Below are 16867 nucleotides of genomic sequence, written 5' to 3'. Positions count from 1 at the left end.
TGCTGAGTCCCACTGTGACTTGAGTCCAAGCCCTGTCATTCTGCAGTATGGATGCAGTTCAAGCCACAGACCAGAGTGGAAGGTCTGTATAGTGCACTATGGATACATTAGCACAAGTTGTAAACCCAAATTTACAAGGCAGTGTTGAAGCTCAAGAGTGAGCTTGGGAACGCTGAGTCCCACAGACCCGGGTTTACAATGCAGTGAAGACCTACTCTAAGAATTGTACTCTTCCAGTCAGTGAACAGAACAAAACCATGTCCCCTGTTTGTCCACTCAAAGCTAACCAACACAAATTTCAAATATTCACCAACTGCTCATGAACGGTTTACAAACTAAGACTTATTTTCTGAAATTACTTGCCAAATAATTCAAGAAAATAGCACTCTGTGGAAATTCTTGAACAGGCAAGAAGGCAGAATTCTTTGAACAAATTATTTGCTACAAATTATTCACTTAGCTCTTTTTAACATGTGGTGCATTTGATCTCTTAATATACAGCACTTTGAAATAAATCCATTCCTCTATAGAAAATGGCTCTTTTTAATGAAGCAAAATGTGCTAGCATGTGTTTGTAAGGTCTCACTTTAAAGCCATTGAGGTTAAAGCTTTCAAGTCCTACAGGTAGAGTGCAGGGCTGCTTTGCCTCTGTACCACATAAAGAACTTTAGCTGGGTTGGAGCTCAGCAAGTTAATGCTCTAGAGGCCTTTCTTCTCAGATCGTCTTTTGTTACTAAAGTCCTACCCCTGGTGTCGAGAGATGAATGTCTGGAAATGAACTGTGTGACGATTTAGCCCAGGAGGGGAGATGAAAAGAATTCAGAATGTTTCTTTTTGTCATGAAATATGGAAACATTTACTTGAATTATGAGCAACATATTAGACTTACTCTCAATAGTGGCAGCTAGGAAGAGAGTTTATAATTGATGAGGGGAGTATAACTGTAGCTTTGGAAATAAGTCATGGAGATTTGAAGTTTATGAAACTGTGCAGGTAATTAAAAAGAGGTGGGTGAGGTAAAATCTTTTATTTGACCAACTTCTGTTGGTGAGAGAGACGAGCTTTTGAGCTACACAGAGCTGCTTCATTAGCACAATTCAGCTGAGAAGTAAAGACAAATGTTTAAGGCCATTATTAAATAGGAGCTATTGGAATTAAGTAGCCTAATTTATGGTCAAACGGGACTGTGAACTGCTCAGACAGATAAATATTTGGCTAAATGTCAAGGTTCCGTTAACTGTGACACTCTGAGTATCTTTCCCAGACCAGAGGAAGAGCTCTGTGTAAGCTCGAAAGCTTGTCTCTTTCACCAACAGAAGCTGGTCCAATAAAAGAGATTACCTCACTCACCTGGGTCTCTCTAAGCTTCCATAAGGCAATGTGTGCTGGTCAGGCAGCAGCAGACAGCTGTTGGGATTTTTCAGTGTTGCCTTTCAATGGGAGTTCAGTATCTAACTCCTTTAGGCTCCTTTGAAAATTGCACCCAACATCTGCAACTCCTCCTGCATAGTGTCAAAATGGAGGCTTTGGGGAAGAGGGGAGGAGTCTAAGATATCCACAGGAAGTACATTTGTTCCCTTACACAGCCAACATAGGTTAGGTGAGAAACATCACCTCATTAAGTGGGTAGTGTTCTAGGCAACCACATATCTGCCTCAACCCAATAGCTGTGAAAAAATCAGCATGAGTATGGCATCCATACTCACGGTGAGGTCTAACACAATAAGCTCTATTCTGATCCAGGGATGTGCAACAACACAAAGTGACTGACTTTTAGCTCCTTTGTAAGTTTTCCTACAAAAGTGGGACGTAGGGCGCCTAATTTTGTCTTCCAACTTACATAAAATGAGGATCTAGACCAATTGTTTACCAGAATCTATTAGGAGTATTTCTATAGCACCAGCACGGTGCATACTAAGGGCCTGGTCCACAGCCCATTGAAATCAGTGGGATTTTTTCCCATTGATTTCATTGAATTTTGGATTAGGCCCTAATTTCTTCCTACAGGAGGCTCAGGATGTCATTTCCTCGATGCTAGCAGTCTCTTGTAACCCAAGAGTCTTACAATCACTTCCATAGCTGGGTCTTTGGTGTAGAATCATAGAAATGTAGGGCTGGAGGGGACTCATGAGGTCATCAGGCCCAGCCCCCTCACTGAGGCAGTTCTAAGTGTACCTAGAACATCCCTGACAGGTGTTAGCCTGTTTAAAAAAAATCTCCAGTGATGGGTATTCCACAACCTCTCTTGGGAGCCTTCTTCTAGCCCTTAATTATCTTTACTCATTAGGAAAAATTTCTAACTATAATCTGTTGCATCATTACTAGGGCTGGTCGGAAAACAAGAATTCCATTTTGTCAAACATTTTTGAAGTTTTAACATCGGTTTTCATTCTGCATCAAAAACTTTTGAAAATTTTTCATAGATATGAGAGAGACCTATCCCTCCTAAAATAGCCAGTATTCCAGTGGTTAGGGCACTCAGCTGGGATGTGGGAGATCCAGGTTCACAAATTGTTCTCTGCCTGCCTGATTCAGGTCAGCACCTTGACTCTAAGGATATGTCTACACTGCAGTTAGACACCCATGGCTGGCCTGTGCCAGCTGACTCTGATGAGGGGGCCAGGCTGGAGGGCTGTTTAATTGCAGTGTAGACATTCGGGCTTGGGCTGCAGACTGAGCTCTGGGGCCCTCCCACCTCCTATGGTCCTAGAGCCTGGGCTCCAGCCCAAGCCCGAATGTCTACACTGCATTTAATCAGCCCCTTAGCCCGAGCCCTGTGAGCCTGAGTCAGCTGGCAGGGGCCAGCTGCAGGTTTTTAATTGCAGTGGAGATGTACCCTGAGTCTCCCACGTGCCAGGTTAGCGTCTAACCACCCTGCTATAATGTCAGTCTCACACTGGCCCAATGAATATTTTATTATTTATTATAAAGTGGAACAGCTCCAACAGGAGAGACTGAGAAAGAAAGAGACCTACTTTATAACCTGGTGGTTAGGGAGCTTGTCCAATTCAAGGCCCTGTACTGCCTGACCACTGGGCTATTGGCTGTTCTGGGGTGGGGCTGTCTTTCTCTTGACCTGAAAAAGTTTAGTCATAACTGATGTTTCCACAAAAAAATGTTGTTTCAACAAATTGGCATTTTGTCAAAATTTCCAGACTAGTTTTAATTATTGGCCAAATTATCAGAGTAGGTCTCTCTTTTTAGATGGGGATTGAATGTAATTTGGGTTATAAGGGAAAATGAATTTAGTCATTTCATCTTAGTCCCTAGTGGTTCTCTATTTACAGCATTAAGTCACCATGCTATTAGAATTGACAGTGCCTGCACTACAACAGGTCACATGTGAGGTGCAATGGCTGAACAGTAAGGAATCTGGCAAAATACTTGGTTCTAGCCAAAACTATCAGTGCCTCACTTTCCTGTTCATTAAATTCCCTGGAATTTAACCTTCCTTCTCACAAACTGTGAAAATATTTTTTTATTGTAAGATTATCATCAGGTGTATATAGAGCAGAAATGGATTGAAGAATTTAGAAACTTAATCATCGCCTTCTAGAAAACCAAAGGCTAAAGATCAAATCTTTCCAAACATTTCTGAGACAATTTAAGGTATTTTCAAGAAACAGTTCTAATTAGCAAACAGCAAAATTTATTAAAATTTGGGAATATGTATGGCTGAGTAGATGATTACAAAGTGTGCTGAACATTCAGGACCCTGCTGTCACTGTTATTAATCAGGCAGGATACATTATTCAGAATAATACAATTCTGTATATAGAGATTAAATAACTCCATACTTCCCTGACCTGTGAGTTGAAAGCTACATACACGAAACTAAATTAGATGATTGGAACAAGGCTGCCAGAGTACAGAGACAGGTAATTTTCGTGCTGTCCAATTCCCAGTACCTGAAGGTCTTTATGTGGAAGTCAATTGAGAAAAAGTGTCAGGAATCCTGATGGTTTCAAAGCCGGCCACCCCCTCTGTGGAGGACCTCTGTAAAGATGAAAAAGCAAAAAATCTACACATCACTGCTTTGATTAATCCAGACCATTAACTGGAAACTCTGAGAGATGCAGTCTGTATCTACAAAGAATATAGCAGGTAAAGTTAATTGACTGGAGCATGAACAAAAGTCTAAACAATAATGAAACAAAGGGCCAGATCCTCATTTGTGTCAACTGGTGCAGCTCCATTGACTTTAGTCTACTAATGCCAGCTGAGTTGCTGCCCCAAAGAGAGTGGTAAAATGTAACAGTCCAGATTCTTAGCTCATGTAAATGGGTGTAACTCCATTTGCAGTCAGTGGAGCTTGCCAATTCACCCCAGTTGAGGATCTGGCCTCATATATTTTGCCAAGGTTCAGGATAGTGCCAGTTAACTAAATCCATTGAACAAAGTGAATACTCTGCTTGAGTTATTTTTTGTGATATTTTGGCATGTCTCATCAAAGTAATCCAATCTGTAATATGGACATGTGATTGGACAAGTTATTTCCAGTAAACTTGGCCGAGTAATTGTGGTCACCCACAGAACCATTAAACAGTGTAGTTAATGTTCTTGCTTCTCATTATGGTTTTTCTTGTTTTGCTTACCATAATTTAGTGGTTGTTGTCTATAGCACTTTAAGTCTTGTTGAAATGATTGGTGTTCCAATGGTCTGACTAAATGTGACAACTTCTAGGTCGTCATGATGTGCCACAACAGGGTGGTTCCCAAAGGGACTCTGACCACGATCAGATTGATTCTTGATAATATACTGATGTCATTACTAAACCTCTGTAATCTCTGGACTGTACTATTGATGTCTGTCTCTGTAATTATTATTTATTATTTGCATTACGTTAGTGCCTAGAAGTTCCAACCAAAATGGGGGGCTCATTGTGCCAGGCCCTATACGTACACAGAATGAGGGAGTCCCTGTCATGCAACGTTTACAGTCTACACAGTCAAGACAAACAAAGGGTAGAATACTTCCCTTGTCCCCGTTTTACAGATGGGGAATTGAGGCACAGCGAGATTAAGCGACTTGCCCAAGGGAGTCCATGGCAAAGCTGGGAACTGAAACTAGGTCTCCTGATCCCAGATCAGATCATCCTTTTTCTCTAGCCTATGTGAGCATATAGTTAAATTATTCATTGTCACAGCCATCAGTTACAGATTCCTGACTGATCTGGAGCTTCAATACTATTTGCAATGAACTCAGTGACAAAACTCCCATGGATAACAATGGGAGTAGGATCAGGCTTGTAGGCATCACATTGAACTACCGGTTATTACATAGTTATCACATCTTTATAGAAATACACAATTTATTCTTCTGCATGTCTAGCACCTCTCATGCTGAAGGATCCCCAAATGCTTTACAGTCTTTAAAAAGGGCCTGATTCTGTTCTGGTTGAAGTCATCAGGAGTTTTGCAATTATTTAACAGTGCACAGCAACATTACACAGTGTTTTAAGACAGCAGGTGAAAACATACGCTATTGAAGATGCAAAGGGGATTTAGCTAGACAGAATGTAGCTATATAAGTTAGAATTTGGCCAGGAGATCAGATTTAGCACCTCTCTTATGAAAAGTAACAGCGGGTCTTTTCATGGTGCTAAATTATCAGAACCTTGATGTTACATCTCACCAGTAGAGTGACCCTTAATGTAATGCTGGGGCATTGGTTCATTATAAACTCCGAGGAAAGTGCTACCTACTAGATCACCAAAACCACTTCCTGTAGCACCTAGAAGTTCCCATTCAAGTACAGACTCAATTTAACCCAGCTTAGTTAGAGACCCAACAGATCACAGGTAACATAGCAACAGCTATAAAGATTACTGATAAAATTGAGCAGATGTTAAGGTCCAAATATAGTCTTTAGACATGTGTACACAGCTCCTTTGAACTTGACATTGCGGGCAGAACTGGATGCAATTCACTGATATTTCTGCTTGTTGGAGGAGACCTTTCTTATTCTGGAAGCTGAGAAAATGCCATTTTACCTTCATTACTTGGATGTTTTCCATTAGCATTTAATGCTGGACACTGTCATTGTTTATATATGAAGTGCCTTGAGAATAATCTGACATAAAAGTGAAATCCTTTTTCCATCTTCTAAATGTGTCTGGAAGAAAGGCTATTTTGGAACATAGTAATATGTAGTGTACAAATATTATTTTTTATTTTGCAGCTTGGATCAAGGAACAGCTTTACTACATAAGACTGGGTAGTTAAGCCACTGTAAACAGAATGTGTGATGAATAGCTGGGGGGATATTGTTTGCATGTTTGTTTGGTACATGTGGAAGAAAAAAAATGTTATTTTAATCCTACATCAAAACACACTTTCCCCTGTGTAAACAGAGGAATAATTAGCTAATCCACCTGTTGCCAGTATTGACTTTGCTACCCATCCAAACACTATAAGCATTGTGGATACTTTTTTTTGCAATAACAACCAAAAAATGATCTACTCAAGTCTCATGAGATGGACTGTAACGGTTAGTGCTGCATGCAAACTTTGGAATATGTGCATTAGAAAACTGAACTGCACTGAATACAGTCCTTTGAATTCTTTGTTTCATCAAAAACAAACAAACAACCCCCAAACAGCTGTGTTTGCACTAAGGAACTCTCTTTACCCATCTGCTCAGAGAGGGGCATTGTACTGTCCATCTGTAAATCATCTTAACTTTCCCCTTGTTTCTTCCTCCTTGGTAATGATAGAAGTTTTATTACTGGGAAGAATAGACAGGCATGCATTGTCTTTACTCAGAATTACTGCCCTTAATATAGGAAGTTTCCATGGACTATAATTCAGATACCGCATACTTCAAGTTTTAAAAAGTCATAGGAACCTATCTCAGTGAAACAGAAAATAATTTTTAAATAAAGAAAAGCTGGAGGAGGGAAAACACACACTACCTGTGCTACAAAATGCTTTAAACTTTATTACTAAAATGACTAACTTGTATGTAGAGAGATAATGTTGCACAGTAATTTCAGGTGTTATATTTCTAAATCATTGTATACAATTAGATGCATTGTTACATAGTTAGCCTATTTACTAAACCTAAACTAGTGTCCTAGAGTATGTATGATCATAAAAACTGAGATGTAATAATAATAATCAGCATTTATATGGTGCTTTCTATCTTCATAGCAAAGTACAGACATCTGTTTGACCAAGATGGGAGAGTACATACTTCAGTTATACATAATATTTGTGATGGTTCAGTATAACTATTTCTAATAGATGTGTTACCATTGATCAAAGTTTAGAATTAGTACAGTGGTTCTGCAACTTTTTAATTGTCATTACCAGCACTCAAATCCTTTCACTGCCTGTTCTCAGAAGACCTTAGATTGCAGCCACCAGAACAGATTGCGTTGACTGGGAGTGGTACATGTGCCATAGTCTGACAACCAGTGAGATACTTTTTATGAAGATTTGAAACCTTACGAATTTATCTGGCTCATTGAAATCAGAACAGGATGGGAAGGATGCAGATCTGACAACAGATTGGTATACAGACTCTTATAACAGTTATATTGATACCATAAGATCTATTGCCAAAATGTGACTTTAAATTTCAAGTAGGAGCTATTTAGAGCTCTTCATGTGATTTTAATTTAATCTCACTAACCAAGCACAAAAACAAATCTGAGATTTCTCCTCCACAGTACTGCTAAGGTGTCCCATTTTTGTGGGAGTCAACCCACATAACTTAAGTCTATTGCCTCTGTTGTTTTTTTTCTCTGAGTTAATGTTTCTGGATACACTTTAAAGGAGATTCTACAGATGTGTATGGATAGTACTCATCAGTAATGTACTGTAAACTAGGCATGCACTTCAAATTGCACAATACATCACTGCTATTACTAAACCATGATAAAATGACTACTTCTGTGATAAATGTGTTCTAGTCCTTTCATACGTTACTTGAGTAAATGATAAAAGCTGCAGTTAAATTTTAATAGGGTATGTTTACAAAGGCATTTTCCATGAATGCCAAAATATACAATCTGTAGTCTGTATTTTTATATATCCCAAGGTGGAATCTAGGTTATTTTTTATGGTAAACATATGGAAACTTGTTTTACTTGCTAGTTTTTTTCCAAATAAAGTTTTTCATTAAGCCTTTTTTTGGTTGATCTATTCATGCTGTTGCAAGAATTGGAAATGATGGATGTATTGGGACTAAATTTCTCCACTCTTTATAAAGGATAAAGGACTGGAATGTGTTCATGGCTTTACTTTGGTAAAAACAACCACTATGCACCCCAAAAAAATAAAAATACCCCACCCCCCCACAAATCTGGACATGTGGCTAACGATCTGAATAGGATATTGGATTCTTGATGGAAAACTATTAACACCTGTTGGGAATCTGAGTCTTTATTCCCAAAGCCAAATCTTTATAATTTCTAAGATCATCATAACCAGGAGACGTTACCTGTGGTGTGGCTATTAGTGTGTTCATTTTAAATTTGCCGTACTGTTAGCAATTGTTGAATATTGTTCTGCAACGTTAGGGCTTGATCTTGCAAACCCTTACCCATGTGAGGCCTTATTCACGTGAGTAGTCCCATTGAAGTCAATCAGTGAGGATCTGCAGGATTGTGTCCTCAAATAGTAAATGAAAACATTTAATGAATAGCAACAGACTCTTTTTTGAAACCTCTGCTGGATCAGAATCCAAAAGCTGGATCATAACTTTTAACTTCAACAAAAATTTCTGAAATAAAAACAAAACACAGCCCCTAATCTATGTAATAAAATATGCTCAGGTATTATTTACAAAGATTGTCATTCAAACTAACATTCTGGAATGTTAGTATATTTGTGGATTTTTTTTTAACGTAGTTAATAATGCACCAAATTCTGCTCACTTTCACTGGTGTAAATCTGGACTAACTCTACTGACTTTAGAATTTGGCCCAAGGTGTTTAAAAATGTTATCAAATGTGGCCGGTCCTATTCTACAGTGATGGAACAAGAGATTTGCAGCTATTACTCTTGTTAATGTGAATTGCTTTTGAGTCAGTTTCTGCCGCTTCCATTATGAGGTACCTTAGGATCCAAAACCCACTGGAGTCAATGGAAAGATTCGTACTGCCTTCAATAGGCTTTGGCTGAAACTGTAAATCCACGAACAGGCCCTTACGCCCAGATTCACAAAGGTATTTGAGTTTCAAATAGGAAATCAATGGGCGTTAGGTAACTAAGTACCTCTGTAATCTGGGTCTCAATGTAGGGATGGGAAAACTTGTTTTGCTAAATTTAGGCTACATCTGCACTACAAGCTAGGGGTGTGATCCCCTGCTCATGCACACAGACACACTAGTGTTCATCTAGCTAACACGAGTACGAATAGCCATGGTAGCACGAGTAACGGCAACGCATGGCTGAGCCATGCTGAGCACAAACCCTCCTGCAACCAGTGGGTACATACTTGGCACAGCTCAGCCATGCCTCTGCTGCCGCTACCAGAGCTACGCTGCTGTTTGTTCTTGCGCAAGCGTGATGAGCCTTACAAACTGCTCTGCAGGGTCTAGATTTCAAACAGAACTTGAAACAGAACTTTGGGTTTCAGCTGCCTTTGCCTCTGTCAACAATACTCTATGTATGTATTTTATTTTAATTCCTCCATAGGTGAGGAAGCTGGGGGGAGGGGAATTATTTCAAACACAAAGCACGTATTTTGGCGTCGCTTGAAAATATGTTTTAATTAAATTTCCCTTGGGGAAAAATAGTAACGAGGGTAAAATGTTTTATGAAATTATAAAATGTTCTGCAAAATCCCAAACTTTTTAAAAACAGGCCAGCTGGTCAAAGCAGCTTTGAAGCTACTTTTATTTACATCTGGGACCAGACTTGCCCCCAAATGGCCCCAGGATGAGGGGAGCATAAAGAAGTTTTATAGCCCTCTCTCCCCAGGCTGAACAAAGCTCAGATGCACCAGAGTATTGGAGTGTTTTAAACTAAAAGTGAAAATTCAAGAGAACGTAGGTTTGGGTGATGGACTGATGAAGATGGGGAAATCAGGGCAAGAATGTGAAAGAAGCTGCGTGTTCAGGCAAAAGATATTAGATTATTCATAGTATTTATATAGTGTGTGTTTATATTTGTATTTTTTTTCAAGAGTATCAAGGGGACTTTCAAAGCGACTGCAATTAAATTTGTGAATAATCCTTCTTGGTAAACATGTGAATAATCCAACTTGGATGACATCATCGTAACTCTGAGCTGCCACTCTTAGTGAAGATGACACCACCTTTGAATGGGATTATTCATTCATATAGTGCAACTCCCACTGATTATCCCTTCATTAGGAAATGTATACACCTGAAAAAGACAGGGTAAGTTATCAATAGCAGGATGTGGCCTTTAACGTTAGTAGGCTGAGTAAGTTATGTAGACAGTCCAGTATATTGGATATTTTGCAGACATGGTTTCTAGAACATAGCACCATGTGCTGTACATCCTTTATACAGAAGTTCAAAGGTAATATTGAATGGCTCTGTTCAAAAGTGAGTATGGGAATGTAAACTATGTGATGATGCCACAATTCACCTCAGTGTATGAAAAATGAATAACATTGTGACCTTCATTTTGCTGGGCACTACTTAATTGTAGACACACAGCTGTACATTGTAGGGTTATAGCTATGTCCATGAGGAGAATGATCTTGGAAAGATGCCGTGCTCAGCACAGAAATAAAGCTGCACCGTGTAAAAAAGTGGCCAGGGATGGGGGCCATATTTATATTGCAGGAGCATGTGAGAGCCCCAGTCAGAAGACAGGTACTGTGCAAACACAGAACAAAAAGTCAAACCTTGCCCCACAGAGCATACAGTTTAAGTTCTGTCATATCATATGAAAAATGTTCACTCCTAGCGGCTATTCCACCTCTGCAGTATAGGAATACAGGAAACCAGTGCTAACTCTGTTAAATAATTCTATATTTCAGTTTCTGAGTTTACAGAAGGGTCTCTTGAAATTTTTAAGGTTGCTGCAGTGGAGATAAAATTATGAAAGCCATCACAGTGTGTATATATATTGTAGCTTTAAAATAAAATTAACATCAGGTTCTACTAGCCTCTAATAAAAGCCCTACAAGAGAAACGCCTTTAAACAGCTTGGGCCAGGTCCTCTGCTGGTGTAAATCAGCGCAGCTCTGTTGAAGTCTTAATCTCTGTGCACTGATGATTACATTTTCAAACACCCAAAGGCACCAGCTGGCTGCTCCCCAATTCCTTACATTTACGATCTGATTATATTGTTGTAGAGGGCCAGGAAGGAGGTCCGTGCTAGAAGCCTCATCTATTGACGTCAATAAGAGTCTTTCCATTGACTTCATTGAGCTTTGGCTCAGGCCCTTAGTAATTCCCAAAAGCCAGAGAGAGAGAGAGAGACTGTATTTCATTGTTACCAGTTTAACCCACTGACAAGTGTATGTTACATCTCCCCCACTATGCCTGATCCACAGAGGATGTGTCTTTTACAGCCCCAGTTAAAGAGCTTTAGCTCAAATTGTAGCTGCTTATGCTTTTCGTTCTGGAGGTCCTTAGAATGGCAGCCATCACATAAACTCTCATGATTTTATTGCAAGTCTCTCAGTATTTGGCACTTTTCCATAAATCCTCAGCTCCTGGAGTCCGCTGATTACATGAGAATCTCAGCTTTCTTTTTTCTTTCTAAAGTAAATTTCTAGCCTTTGTGGTTGTAGGGGGAAAACTTGAAAATGCAAATCTCAAAGGCTCAAAAACCAGAAGGCAATCAAAGAGAACCCAACATTTATTATTTTTAAAACCTCATAATTTTAAAGTCAGTCTTGTGATTCTGGGGAGCACAAGTCATGGTTTGAATGCTTGCAGTTGGCGGCATTCGTATTGCCTACACTAAGAGTAAGGTTGACTGCTGTAGTAGATCCTTTCCAGTTGTTTTTCCCCTATGTGAAATGAAGAACAGTTCTTAGTAAAAATACAGTGATTAAGTGTTGAATCATAGCTGATTCGTGTAGGTTTCCAAACCAGAGCGATTTAACGATTGTAATATTGTTGGCAGTGTGCTCTTCCTGTTTTCAGTGACTGAAACCAGATCTGGGCTTGCCTTAATCACCCTTGTAGTTTAAGTAGCTTCATTGGGATTGCTCTTGGGAGTAAAAGCTTCAGGTCAGGCCCCAGGAGGTTAGAAATGGGGGACTTGTCAGTCTTTTCAGTGAGACCGTGTAGGTGAATGTTCTCCCATTTGGCAGTCCATTTCTTTCATAAATCAAAAATACTTAATCTAGATATGGGACAACCCAGTGCTGGATTTTTGTGTTTCAAAACCTTATTGGTGTAATAGTGCTTTTTGCACTTTAAACCAGAACTTGGTTTTGTATTCATACCTATAGACATATGGAGTATTACAGCCTTTCCGTGTTTTCCCTGTTTGCTTACAACTCTCAGACTGGAATCAACAATCCCCTTCTCCCCTGTCTTCACTCACCCTTAAATACCTGTCCAGCTTTGAGCACTGCAGAGGGGAAAAAATCTTGCCAATTCCCACCATCAATATTGCAAAATATGGTAGCCTGGATTGTGCCTATTAGGCCCTTGCCTGCAGTGGGGGAGGTGCAGAGAGATGCTGGGCTCTGGGAGGGGAGGAGCAGGGAGCTCTCGAAGGAACTGTGTCTCACAGAGATACAATGTCTCAGGGAGTGCAACGCTTGCTCCCCTCTTAAGGCATGGGGGGGCTCTATCGTGGGGACTGCTCCTGTGCTCTGGAGAGCGCAGGGAGTTGATGAGTGTGGGGGTGGGCAAAGGTTCCTTGTTCTTTCCTTCTCCTTTAATATCCACTCACGTGCCCAGTGTAATCTGGCCCTGGACATATCCGATCGCATTGGAGCAGCTGTCATAACATTACGCTCACTGTACCTGCATCTGTGCAACTATTGCTGTGGTTTTTTTCAGTCTGTGTGAAATGTCCATGTGCTGCTGTGTTGTCCATGCCAATGCACAGTTAGGTATAGGGATCAGTGTTACAGGCTGGGCACCTGGTAGATTAGTCATGCTACTCATATGAGCAGTAATGAGACATGCACGGCACATGGCATTGAGAGGGTACTTATGGCACCTTAATAAGACTTTTCTAGGATAATGACTGGTTTGAGTCAGAGTTTTACTGTCTTCTGATACTCAGTGGCTTCACCCCAGCTGTCTGCCAGGGTGTATTGATTAATTTCTAATGACAACTTAGTACCTCTACTCAATCTATTAAGTCATTTTTGTGTCAATTATTATCCACCCAGGCTGGTCATCAGAGAGCTAGAGTGACTGGCATTGATACTAATGGCACTGCACGGTAGAGATGTGTTTAACTGGCAGGTGTTCTTCCTGGCATGATGCTTTTTATCAGTACGATTGCAGCTGGACTTGACAAGGGCATGAAGGTGGAGAGGGATGGCAGATACATTGCAACTTTCTGGCTCAGAGAGCAGTCTGGTTGTAGCACTTTAGGTCCCCTGCACTGTGGCAAATAGGGGCTTAGGGAGATAGTAAAAGAAGGGAAACGCAATAGTCCAGCTGTGAAGTGATTAAGACAGGAGTAAAGATTTCCAGAAGTGAGAACATAAAAATGAGGCTGAATAAGGGTACCAACCTTGTACTAGTGATAGGCAGATTGCAGAATTATGGGTGGGGGGGGGGGAGTACAGGATTTGGGGATGATGCTAAGATTTCTGTCCTTGGAAAGAGAGTTAGGGACTGAGTAAAAGCTGATCTGCAAAGAAGAAAATGGAAATTCAGTTTTCTGAAGAAACAACAGTTGAATATCCCCCACAAGCCTGATCAAGAGGGACCTTCAGAATGAAAAGGCCTGATCCAGTCAATGGCTAGACTCCCATTGACTTCAGTATGCTTTGGATCATATCCCTAAGCTACAAAAATAAACTTGGAAAACAGTGGTCACAATGAAAGCTAACATTTTACCAGCTATTACCACCCCTACGGTATCCGAGAGACAATTATTTCCTGTTCTAAAAAGTAGTGCTATGCTGTAGTAACTCCAATACCATGATGTGGTGACTGTAGATAAATACTTATTTTTAATGGTGACCACTGCTTTAGATTGGTTATCATGGGGATTCAGCACCTACTTCTGAAAAAAAATTGAATTTCCAATTTGTTATTTGCAGATCATTTTTGAGGATAGCATTAGGGAAGTCAGAGATATGGCACAAAAAGGATTTTTTCACTCAGAAACAGGACATCAGTCTTTGTTCTATTTCAGCAGCAGGAAACGATTGTGTAGTCAGGGGACTCTAGTAGGTTCAGAGAGCAAATCAAGTGAGATAGAACTGACATCAAATTTAAAGTTAGCAGTGAGACATCCCTGAATGAAAAGATCCCTCCGCTCTTTCCTATGGGTAAGGACAGTATATTCCATAATAGAGGGGGAATGAGTGGACAATGCTAAATCCTCTATCAGAACTGATTAAAAGGAGCAATTGGAACAGTAGCAATTAAACATTCACATCCCTTTGACTGTATTGGTGCTGAACTCTGCTGTTTGTTTACATAAAGTTCATGAACCTGCACGTAAGACACATTGTTTGATCAGCACCTATGGAAGTTGTTCAAGACCTCAAACACTGTTTAAGTGCTTGTAGCTATTATGACACTGAACAGAGACAATGCAAATACTCTGTAAGTAACCAAACTGGGTCTCACATATAAACATATACTTGGTTATCAGAACCTGCTTGAGTGAGTGATGTAAGCTTGTCTTTTGTTTCTTGTAATCCTTTATGGTATTTGGATAAAATTAATGATGCTTTAAGAAAAGGAGTGAGAGCAGGAAACCAGACTGAAATTGGTCAGTGAGGTAGCACTGAAGCTGGTGGAAATTTCTTTCTCCAGAATGTGAGTCTAGAGAAAGGGTAGACCTGGGATGGTGATTAGGGAGTGAAGCAAACTCTCCAGACTGGTGAAAATATAGTAGAAACTACAGCCAGTTGAACAATCTCTATTGAAGCATTTTATTGACCTAAAATGGCTTTTTAATCAAATGGAAAAATCCATTGTGTGTTTTTTAAAAATAAAAAAAAAAAAACCTGAAAACAGAGTTTGCCAAAAACCAGAACCCCTCAGTTTTCAATGGCTGAAAATGGAGATAGCTTTAGTTGTTTGGTTTTATTAAAAGCTGGGGGGAAAAAATCTGAAGAAAAATAAATAATTTCCTGATCAGCTGTAGTGGAAAGTCATAGATTCTAAGGCCAGAAGGGACCATTGTGATCATCTTGTCTGACCTCCTGTGTAACACAGGCCATAGAACTTCCTTCAAATAATTCGTAGAGCATCCATCCTTGATTTAAAAATGCAAGTAATAGAGAATCTACCACATCCTTTGGCAAATTGTTCCAGTGGTTAATTACCCTCATCCAATGAAGAGGCTGGTAACGGATCCAGTGACAAGGTGCTTCACTTCTTGGACTACATGAGGGAAATGATGGTTTCAGTGAAGGCAGGTGAGAAAGAAGGAGGTGTCAGACTGTGGGGGCGGTGATAGAGCAAGGTGCAAACAATTCAGAATAAGCATGGTAGATGACCACTAAGTTCGATAGTGACTAATGAGATCTCTGTGCTCAGGCACACATGAAACCATGTGGTTAGAGAAGAAGGATGCATATCTTTGAGGGGTGTTGCACACTTTATTTCCATGTATTACAGTGAAAAGTTTACTCATGAGCATCAGACATGAATGAGTAAAGCACTCATTATGAGTGAAAAGCAAACATGCACCCAACCTTTTAAAAAGGCATGTGTTTCTTTTTATTACACAGGGGAGGAGTGTAACTGGAAAAGTAGTTTCCATTTTAGTAATGCTTAGAGATATACAAACCAGGAAGGAGTTGTCGGCTTTGGCATGAAAGGAAAGTGTAATAGGCTGACGATATAGATTTACGTTCCTTATTCCTTTAATGATGTAGATTAGTATACTGTGTTCCAGGAATGGGGAGAAAGAATATTCTATGGTAGGTAATTGCATTGGACAATGATCTATGGGGCATTGTTAACATCGAAACTAGGAATGGGCTGTAGGATGATTCTATAAAAGGGCCAAATAACTCCCATCCCCAATCAGAAACAACCCTATACCTTAGGGTGTTTGTAATCTGTGACATGAGCCCATCCAATCACATTTTTATACTAAAAAATATTCCTCCATCCCCCAAACAAAAGTAGCAACTTTGGTCACCATCCCCATACCATTTCTAAAATGGTATCAAACCTCATTGGTTAGGCTGGGACCACATGTGACTATTCATTAGTGCAATCACATCGCTCCCTGTTACCTTGTCATCCCACCATCTTCCTCCCACTCCATTTGTCTGTTCAGCTCCCATAGACTTCAGTGGGCCCTGTTGCATATTGTCTAAATCCTAGATTGTTAGCTCAGTGCAGGTGGGATTTTCTGTGTGTTACTTGTTGGTAGAGTACCTAGTACAATGTGGCTCCGATCTCTGTTTAGGGTCCTCAAAAGCTACTGCTTTAGCAAAGCTTGATAACAACAACAGACTTATATTCATGATGGTCTGATTTTGGTGGAAGTGTTACTGGCAGCCCTAGACATCCAAAATCATGAGTTGGACCCCAGAAAAATCATGAGATTTTTTTTAAAATAAATCATTTTTAAGCCAAAGAATAAATGCCAAGTTTTCTTTATTTTTCAATTTCAGAGCCTTTTGGATGCATTCAGGTCACATTATCAAGCTTTTCTCTGCAACCATGAGGGCTAGAAACTTACCTTTTAAAAATGAAAGCTGGGATTCTCCAGTAATCAATTCCTCAACCTGGAGCCTTAAGAAAAATGCTAAATACCACACTAA

General features: G+C 39.9%; 1 long non-coding RNA gene across 1 annotated transcript in view; it reads right to left on the bottom strand.

Moving 5' to 3' along the window:
- LOC135977302 (uncharacterized) overlaps positions 1–16867 on the bottom strand; it is a 38124-nt gene that overhangs the window by 9836 nt on the left and 11421 nt on the right. The window contains exon 2 of the long non-coding RNA XR_010594742.1: positions 3909–3996. This is a non-coding gene — a long non-coding RNA (uncharacterized LOC135977302). The remainder of the gene's footprint in view (positions 1–3908; positions 3997–16867) is intronic.

The sequence above is a fragment of the Chrysemys picta genome, chromosome 1 (genome assembly GCF_011386835.1).
Source record: "Chrysemys picta bellii isolate R12L10 chromosome 1, ASM1138683v2, whole genome shotgun sequence".
In the NCBI taxonomy this organism is placed as follows: domain Eukaryota; kingdom Metazoa; phylum Chordata; order Testudines; family Emydidae; genus Chrysemys; species Chrysemys picta.
The sequence above is the reverse complement of the archived record's forward strand: the minus strand, read 5'-3'. Positions and strand labels throughout refer to the sequence as shown.